Consider the following 9580-nt stretch of genomic DNA (forward strand, 5'->3'; position numbering starts at 1 on the left):
TGGTGATGAGGACAGCTTGACATTAATTTCTTGAATCTCTCCCAATATTCATGTAATGATTCCCTGTCAATTTGCCTATTGCCACATATTTCTTTTCTGATTGAAGCAGCTCTTGAGGCAGGGAAGAATTTTTCTAGAAACAATATCTTGAGATCATTCCAACTTGTAACAGAACCTGGTTGAAGGTAGTATAACCAGTCCTTGGCAGCATCTTAGAGTGAAAATGGAAAGGCTCTTAGCTTAATGTTGTCTTTTGTGACTCCTTGAGGCTTCATGGTAGAACACACAACATGGAATTCCTTCAAGTGGGGATCCTCACCTGCAAGACCATTAAACCTTGGAAGCAAATCTATTAAACCAGATTTCAGTTCAAATGGTACACTAACTTCAGGATATGTGATACATAATGCATTATAATTCATTAGGTGCAACAAGTTGTCTTAAGGTTCTATTATTCGCATCAGCCATATTTTGCAACAAGTTGTCAATTTCAGTATCTAACTCTAACTCGTTAACACTAGCAACTCTATTAAGTCTACAACCTAAATGAAATGTCCTATCTATTTCAGGTTCAAGAGAATGAAAATTCACAGAACTAGCCATAGTCATGCATCATCATAACAATGCAATACAAAATAACAATTCTGAAAATTCCAACAATGTCCCAAATGCTAAAATTGAAGTGAAAAATAGAAAACCCTATCAAATAAAATCCAAAAAATATAAAAATACCATAAAAAATTTCTAAAATTCAAATAAAGGCAACACAAATTTTGTTGGAATTTTTGGAGAATATGAAAAATTAAAAAAATTGAAAAAATGTCTAAAAGAATGAATTTGGGATTTTGACCGTCGTTTCTGTATAAGAAACTTATACGGAGTAATGTTCCTTGATGTTTTTCTGGCGAAATTTAGGAGCAATCCGAGACAGTCGCCTAAAAACAGGGTTAATATTATTATTAGAGAGTCCCCGGCAACGGCGCCAATTTGATCCGCTGTTGCACACGGGTCAAATACAATTGATAAAATGTAAATAGAGGTAATAAATCGAATCATTTCGCAAGGACTTCTAATATATTAATAATAACCGAATTGAAAATTGAAATTAAAAGGGGGGTTTTTTAGATTTTTGATTTAACAGATGAGCAAACCAATTAATCCACTTATTCGAGTTTCAAACCTATCACAGATTCTATCAATGAGTTTAATTACTAATTTGTGATTCTATTCTTATTTGACTATAGAATTGATCAAACAAGCGTAATCAATCATATGTGAATTTAGTTTCTTTGATTGAATTAAGCATCACAATCATCAAAATATTATAATTTAACGATCAAGCGTCGCAAAATTATAATTCAATTAAATTAGTAATCGAAACCAAATTCTGTCAAATAAATTTAATCAATCCTATTGAAATTCAATTTAAGCAATCAAAATATCAATATAATCAAATAAACAACAATAAAATCATGAATAGAAATTGACCGTATAACCTGAATCTCAAGGTGTTGATGAAACTCTGAACTCGTGGATTAATCTTATAAAATTAGGCTTCCATGAAATTAAAATAAAACTATTTATTTCTTGTAGCAATTTGAATCCTAATTTTTCGGCCCTTGAAAAAAAACAAAACTGCCAATATATAGTACTTGTTATTGGACTTTAGGGTTTAGGGTTTAAAAACAAGTGGCCCGCTAATTAAAATTATTACAAATATCCAGATTACGAAATTTGCAATTTCGACTTAGTAAAATTTGGAATCTGTCTTTCCTTTCAACACAAAAGTTGAAGCTCAGATTTTTATGTTTCCAACGCCTGCTCATATGTGCCAATCTGATATCCAGAGCTCAAGCTATGACCAAATATAGCGAGAAAGAGTCAAAATATAAATAACAAAATTAAAATGCAAATAATAAAATTATAATTCAAATTCGACCCAAAGTTTAGAAACAAGCTAAAAATATTAATCTAAGCTATAAAGAGCTTTTAAATACCAAACTAAAAAGCTAAAAACATGTGCCCAAATGCTATGATCATGGAGCCTGCGTCTTAATACCAGACATAGTAAGGATTGACAGACTGAGAGTTCTTTCTTGATTCTATGGTTGGTGGTGCATGGTCGTTCTTAGTTGGTGGAGCGATTTGTCTGGTTAATTCCATTAACGAACAAGACCTCATCCTACTAAATAGCTATGTGGAGGTAACCCTCCACGACAAGCTTCTTAGAGGGACTATGGCCACTTATGCCACAAAAGTTTGAGGCAATAACAGGTATGTGATGCCCTTTGATATTTCTGGCCGCACGCGCGCTACACTGATGTATTCAACGAAATTGTTGGTCTTAAACGAGGAATTCCTAGTAAGCGCGAGTCATCAGCTCGCGTTGACTACGTCCTTACCCTTTGTACACACCGCCCGTCGCTCCTACCATTTGAATGGTCCGGTCCGGTGAAGTGTTCGCATTAAATGGCCCGATTCGCTGCCCGTGACTTTGTGAGAAGTCCACTGAACCTTATCATTTAGAGGAAGGAGAAGTCGTAACAAGGTTTCCGTAGGTGAACCTGCGGAAGGATCATTGTCGATGCCTTACATGTAGTCCAACACGTGAATCAGTTTGAACACAAAGGGTTGGCTTGGGTGTTGAACACCTCGGCCTAACTCTGGTTTGGAGGGGGACACCCAAGTGTGTTCTCATTTGCGCCAAAACTCAAACCCCGACGCTGAATGCGTTAAGGAATTAAAACTTTGTTATGTACGCACCTGCAAGGAATCGGAGACGGTTTTCGGGCGGGTTGTGTTTTGACACATGAAATATAGAATGACTCTCGGCAACGGATATCTAGGCTCTTGCATCAATGAAAAACGTAGCGAAATGCGATACTTGGTGTGAATTGCAGAATCTCGTGAACCATCGAGTCTTTGAACGCAAGTTGTGCCCGATGCCATTAGGTTGAGGGCACGTCTGCCTGGGGGAAACATATCGAAGCCCATTGCCGATTTCCTACTCATAGGTGTAGTGTTCAGTGAATGATGACTTCCCGTGAGCTTATTTGTCTCATGGTTGGTTGAAAATTGAGACCATGGTAGGGTGTGCAATGATAGATGGTGGTAGTGTGTCGCACATGACCGATCATGCGCTGCCCTATTGAATTTTGGCCTGTTGTACCGATTTGCGCTTCCAATTGCTCGTGATGAGACCTAAGGTCAGGCGGGGCTACGTGCTGAATTAAAGCATATCAAAAAGTGGAGGAAAAGAAACTAACAAGGATTCCCTTAGTAACGGCGAGCGAATTGGGATAGGCCGACCATGTGAATCGTTCGCCTTCGGCGTTCGAATTGTAGTCTTGAGAAGCGTCCTCAACGGCGGAACGGGCCCAAGTCCCCTGGAAGGGGGCGCCGGAGAGGGTGAGAGCCCCGTTGTGCTCGGACCTAGCGCACCACAAGGAGCTATCGGCGAGTCGGGTTGTTTGGGAATGCAGCCCCAATCGGGCGGTAAATTCCATCCAAGGCAAAATATTGGCGAGAGGCCGATAGCGAACAAGTACCGCGAGGGAAAGATGAAAAGGACTTTGAAAAGAGAGTCAAAGAGTGCTTGAAATTATCGGGAAGGAAGAGGATGGGGGCCGGCGATGTGTCTCATTCGGATGTGGAACCGTTAGTGTCGATCCGCCAATCGACTTGGGACTTCGACTGACGCAGATTTTGACGGTGGCCCTAGCCTGGGTTGTTGAAATGCTCACGAAGACGTCATCATCACGATTGTGGACAGAAGCACGCGTCGTTTCGGCGTGCTTCGGCACTTGCGCTCTCTTGGTGTCGGCTTGTGGGCTCCCCATTCAACCCGTCTTGAAACACGGACCAAGGAGTCTGACATGTGTGCGAGTCAACGGGCGAGTAAACCCATAAGGCGCAAGGAAGCTGATTGGTGGGATCGTCTTGTGGGTTGCACCGCCGACCAACCCCGATCTTCTGTGAAGGGTTCGAGTGAGAGCATACTTGTCGGGACCCAAAATATTGTGAACTATGCCTGAGCGGGCCGAAGCCAGAGGAAACTCTGGTGGAGGCCCGCAGCGATACTAACGTGCAAATCGTTCGTCTGACTTGGGTGTAGGGGCGAAAGACTAATCGAACCGTCTAGTAGCTGGTACCCTCTGAAGTTTCCCTCAGGTTAGCTGGAGCCCGAGGGCGAGTTCTATCAGGTAAAGCCAATGATTTTAGGCATCGGGGGAGCAACGCCCTCGACCTATTCCCAAAATTTAAATAGGTAGGACGGTGTGGCAGCTTTGTTTAGCCATGCCATGGAATCGAGAGCTCCAAGTGGGCAATTTTTGGTAAGCAGAACTGGCGATGTGGGATGAACCAGAAGCTGGGTTACGATGCCCAACTGCGCGCTAACCTAGACCTCACAAAGGGTGTTGGTCGATTAAGACAACAGGACGGTGGTCATGGAAGTCCAAATCCGCTAAGGAGTGTGTAACAACTCACCTACCGAATCAACTAGCCCTGAAAATGGATGGCACTAAATCGTGCGACCTATACCCGACCGTTGGGGTAAGGGCCAGGCCCCGATAAGTAGGAGGGTGCGGTGGTCGCTGCAAAATTTGGGGCGCCAGCCTTGGCGGAGAGGTCGTTAGTGCAGATCTCGGTGGTAGTAGCAAATATTCAAATGAGAACTTTGAAGGCCGAAGACGGGAAAGGTTCCATGTGAACGACAATGTTAGGGAGTCCAAAGACGTTGGCGGGGGCCCCGGCAAGAGTTATCTTTTCGGTTTAACAGCCTGCCCACTTTGGAAAGGGCTCAGCCGAAGGTAGGGTCCAGAGGCTAGAAGAGCATCGCACTTCGCGTGGTGTCCGGTGCTCCCCTGGCAGCCCTTAAATATCCGGAGGACTGAGTGCCTTCCATGCCCGGTCGTACTCATAACCGCATCAGGTCTCCAAGGTGAAGAGCCTCAGGTCGATGGAACAATGTAGGCAAGGGAAGTCAGCAAAATGGATCCATAACCTCGGGAAAATGATTAGCTCTGAGGGTTGGGCACGCGGGTCCCAGTTCCGAACCCGTCGGCTGTTGGTGGACTGCTTAAGCTGCTCCCGCGGCGAGAGCGGGTCGCCGCATGCCGGTCGGGGGATGGATTGGGAACAGACCCTTCGGGGCCTCTTCCTCGGGCATCGAGCAATCAACTCAAAACTCGTACGGACAAGGGGAATCCGACTGTTTAATTAAAACAAAGCATTGTGATGGTTCCTGTGGATGTTGACGCAATGTGATTTTTGCCCAATGCTTCGAATGTTAAAGTGAAGAAATTCAACCGAGCGATGGTAAACGGCGGGAGTAACTATGACTCTCTTAAAGTAGCCAAATGCCTCGTCATCTAATTAGTGACGCGTATGAATGGATTATCGAGATTCCCATTGTCACTGTCTACTAACCAGTGAAACCACAGCCAAGGGAACGGGCATGGCAGAATCAGCGGGGTAAAAAGATGTTGTTGACCTTGACTCTAGTCCGACTTTGTGAAATGACTTGAGAGGTCTAGGATAAGTGGGAGCTGGAGATAGCGAAAGTGAAATACCACTACTTTTAATGTTATTTTACTTATTCCGTGAATCGGAGGCGGGGCGTTGTCCCTTTTTTTGGATCCAAGGCTGACTTCAGTTGGCCAATCCGTGTGGAAGACATTGTCAGGTGGGAAATCATTGTTCGGGCTGCACATCTGTTAAAAGATAACACAAGTGTCATAAGATGAGATCAACGAGAACAGAAATCTCGTGTGGAACAAAAGGGTAAAAGCTCGTTTGATTCTGATTTCCAGTACGAATACGAACCGTGAAAGCATGGCTTATCAATCCTTTAGTCCTTCAGAATTTGAAGCTAGATGTGTCAGAAAAGTTACCATAGGGATAACTGGCTTGTTGCAGCCAAGCGTTCATAGCGATGTTGCTTTTTGATCCTTCAATGTCGGCTCTTCCTATCATTGTGAAGCAGAATTCACCAAGTGTTGGATTGCTTACCCACCAATAGGGAACGTGAGCTGGGTTTAGACCGTCGTGAGACAGGTTAGTTTTACCCTACTAATGACAGTGTCACAATAGTAATTCAACCTAGTTCGAGAGGAACTGTTGATTTGCACAATTGGTCATCACACTTGGTGGAAAAGCTAGTGGCGCGAAGCTATCGTGTGTTGGATTATGATTGAATGCCTCTAAGTTAGAATCTGGGCTAGAAGCGATGCGTGTGCCCGACGTTCGTTTGCCGACCAGCAGTAGGGAGCCTTGGCCCCCAAGAGGCACATGAGTTGGTGGACCTCGTAAGGCGGATGAGCCTTCCTGGACACCTTGAAACGCAATTCCTTTTGAGCGGCGGGTAAAATCTTTTGCAGACGACTTAAATATGCGACAGAGTATTGTAAGTGGCAGAGTGGCCTTGCTGCCACGATCCACTGAGATTCAGCCCTAGTCGCTTCGATTCGTCCCTCCCTACCCACGAGTAGCCTTCTTCTTGTACATGTGCCATTTAGGGTTTAGCATATAGCAAAATAGGCCCAGGGCTATGCCCTCCCTCGAGGGATTGGGCGCGTGCCGTCCTAAGGCAATTCGTCCCGACCTGTGCGCGGACTAGGTTATGCAGAGGGTAACCGTACTGTTGATACACCCTTGCGGTGGAAACACTCGAACAAATCAAGGGCTCGTAAGCCTTGGTAGTCGTGGACATTTTTTGGCAAAGACTTATTCAACGTCCGTGTCTAGGGAAGGCTCGTGGGTCACCTGAACCGAGCTGTGTCAGTCACGGTGCATGACTTAGACTTATTCTTCGATTCGTCCCTCCCTACCCACGAGTAGCCTTCATGTACATGTTCCATTAAGGGTTTAGGAAATACCAAAATAAGCCCATGGCTATGCCTTTCCTCGAGGGATTGGACGTGTGTCGTCCTAAGGCAATTCGTCCTGAAGTCGATCAATCAATAGGAGGATGCCTCGGCCAATACTTAGTCATATGCGCGGACTAGGTCATGCACATGCGACTTCTAAGAACAACCGTAATGATGATACACACTGGCGATGGAAACACTCGAACAAATCAAGGCCACGTAAGCCTTAGTAGTCATGGACATTGTCTGGCTAAGACTTATTCGACGCCGGTGACTAGAGAAGGCTTGTAGGTCACTTGAACCGAACCGTGTGTCAGTCACGGTGCATGACTTAGACTTACTCACCGTCAGCGATTGTCCGTGACTAGGGAATCCTCCCATCAGGCTCGTAGGCAAGGAGGTTAGCTGGCTAGCTGGCTGGCTGGCTGGCTGGCCAGCACCCAGTCACCAGGTCCCATTCACCAGTCCCTAGTCATCAGGCAAGCAAGCTGGTTGGCTGGTCAGTACTCAGTCACCAGTCCCCAATCACTTAATCACTTAGTAACAAAATCCAAATTTTGTTTTCAAAGAAAATTTCGATGTCCATGTTATGTGTTTTATGATGCAAGTCTCATAATAAATTATGCTCAAAACTGATTTTTTAATTTTTCTAATCATATTTTCTGCCCTTAAAAAATTCATAATTAAATCATCCCAAGTTAGAAAATTATAATTTTTTGTGGGAAGTGTTATTTATTTATTTACAACGTCCATGTAAATAATCATGGAAAAATTCCAAGTCTAGGTACCTCGACTCGAAAATGTCTCACTTATAAATTTTTTTAAAAAATCACAGTTTGTCAAAATATTCCATTTTTTTTTTTTGTGTGGATATTAGTATTGTGTAGATAAACATTCGTGCAAAAGTGGTTTTCCTCCTATAGCGAAAAAAGGGCTCTCTACAAAATTTTAAAAAACACTTAAGACATATATAGGGGACGGTATGGGTGCTCCTGGCGAGGGCCAGATTTCAGGCCAGCGCCAGGACAAAAAAAAATTGGAAGGATGTGGGTATGATAAGGCAATTGTTGGCTTGTGAATTGACGGACGGTGTAGAAAAATCAAAAATTTAACTCGAATGTGGAAAACCATCACGCGCGCGAGCACTTCCACCTCGGATACGACGTAGGCGTGGACAGACCCTGAGCGCATGTTGGCTTTCTAGTTGTGGGGCGGAGCAACATACTCCAAATTTTTGGAATGATGTGGCGCGCGCGTGTGTGTTGGCTTGCTAGTTGAGGGGCGTAGCAACAGAATCAATTTTTTCAATCGGATGTGGGTAAATCAAGACACGCGCACGACGACAATGACTAAGACGTGGACGTGGCGCGCGCGCGTGTTTGCTTGCTAGTTGAGGGGCGTTGCAATGAAATCAATTTTTTTAATCAGATGTGGGTAAATCAAGAGGCGCGCGTGACGACTACGACTAAGACGTGGACGAGGCGTGCACGCGTGTTTGCTTAATAGTTGAGGGGAGTAGCAACGAAATCAATTTTTTTAATCGGATGTGGTTTAATCAAGACGCGCGCGCGACGACTACGACTCAGACGTGGACGTGGCACGCACGTGTGGCTTGCTAGTTGATACAAGTACCTAGTAATAAAGGTCAATCAGTCACAAGGCTAACACTCAGTCACCTAGTCACCAGGCAGGCTAGCTGGCCAGCACTCAGTCACCTAGTCACCAGGCAGGCTGGCTGGCCAGCACTCAGTCACCTTGTCACCAAGCTGGCTGGCCGACCCTCATTCACCAGGCCAGCACCTAGTCGCCAAGCATGCAGGCTAGCTGGCTGGCCAGCACTCAATCACCTACTCACAAGGCTGGCTGGCTGGTCAACACTCAGTCACCAGTCACCAGGTTGGTTGGCTGGCCAGCACTCAATCACCTAGTCATCAGGCTGGCTGGCAATCCCTCAGTCACCCAGTCACCAGTCACTTAGTCACCAGGCCAACACGTAGTCACCAGGCAAGCAGGCTGGCTGGCTGGCCTGCACTCAGTCATTAGTCACCAGTCACTAAGTAACGCAATCCAAATTTTGTTTTCAATGAAAATTTTGATGTCCATGTTATGTGTTTTATGATGCAAGTCCCATAATAAATTTTGTTCAAAAATAAATTTTTAATATTTTTAATATTTTTTAATAATATTTTCTGCACTTTAAAAAATTATAATTAAATAATTCATTGTAAGAAAATTTCAATTTTTTGTGGGAAGTGAGTTTTAATTATTGACACCGTCCCTCTAAAATGTCAAGAAACAATTCCAAGTCTAGGTACCTCAACTCGAAAATGTTCCCCTTATAAATTTTTTTAAACTTCACCGTTTGTCAAAGAGTTCCAAATTTTTTTGAGGATATTAATATTGTGTTGATAAACATTCTTTCAAAATTTCATGAAATAATTCGAAGTCTAGGTCCCTCAAAAGTGGTTTTCCTCCTATAGCGAATAAATGGCTCTCTTTCTACAAAACTAGAAAAACACTTCAGACATATATGGGGGGAGGACCTCGCAGGTCATGACTAGGATGTGCACGGGCTGACTCGGGCAGCGTTTGCCAGCTCTTGCTGGGCGTGACTGGCTTGAACTGACTTGGGTAATAGTCACTCTTTGTGACTATGGCAGGTACGGTTTGTCCTGGTCAACCTCGTCCAGCTCTCGGACAGAATTTGCCAG

The 9580-nt window shown here is 44.3% G+C and overlaps 2 non-coding genes across 2 annotated transcripts; both read left to right on the top strand.

Moving 5' to 3' along the window:
* Positions 1–2823: 2823 nt before the first annotated feature.
* Positions 2824–2979, top strand: LOC113784087 (5.8S ribosomal RNA). Its single transcript, XR_003470125.1, has one exon. It is a non-coding gene; the product is annotated as a 5.8S ribosomal RNA (ribosomal RNA).
* Positions 2980–3197: 218 nt separating this feature from the next.
* Positions 3198–6471, top strand: LOC113784088 (28S ribosomal RNA). Its single transcript, XR_003470126.1, has one exon. It is a non-coding gene; the product is annotated as a 28S ribosomal RNA (ribosomal RNA).
* The last annotated feature ends 3109 nt before the right edge of the window (positions 6472–9580 follow it).

Source organism: Cicer arietinum, chromosome 3 (genome assembly GCF_000331145.2).
Source record: "Cicer arietinum cultivar CDC Frontier isolate Library 1 chromosome 3, Cicar.CDCFrontier_v2.0, whole genome shotgun sequence".
In the NCBI taxonomy this organism is placed as follows: Eukaryota; Viridiplantae; Streptophyta; class Magnoliopsida; order Fabales; family Fabaceae; genus Cicer; species Cicer arietinum.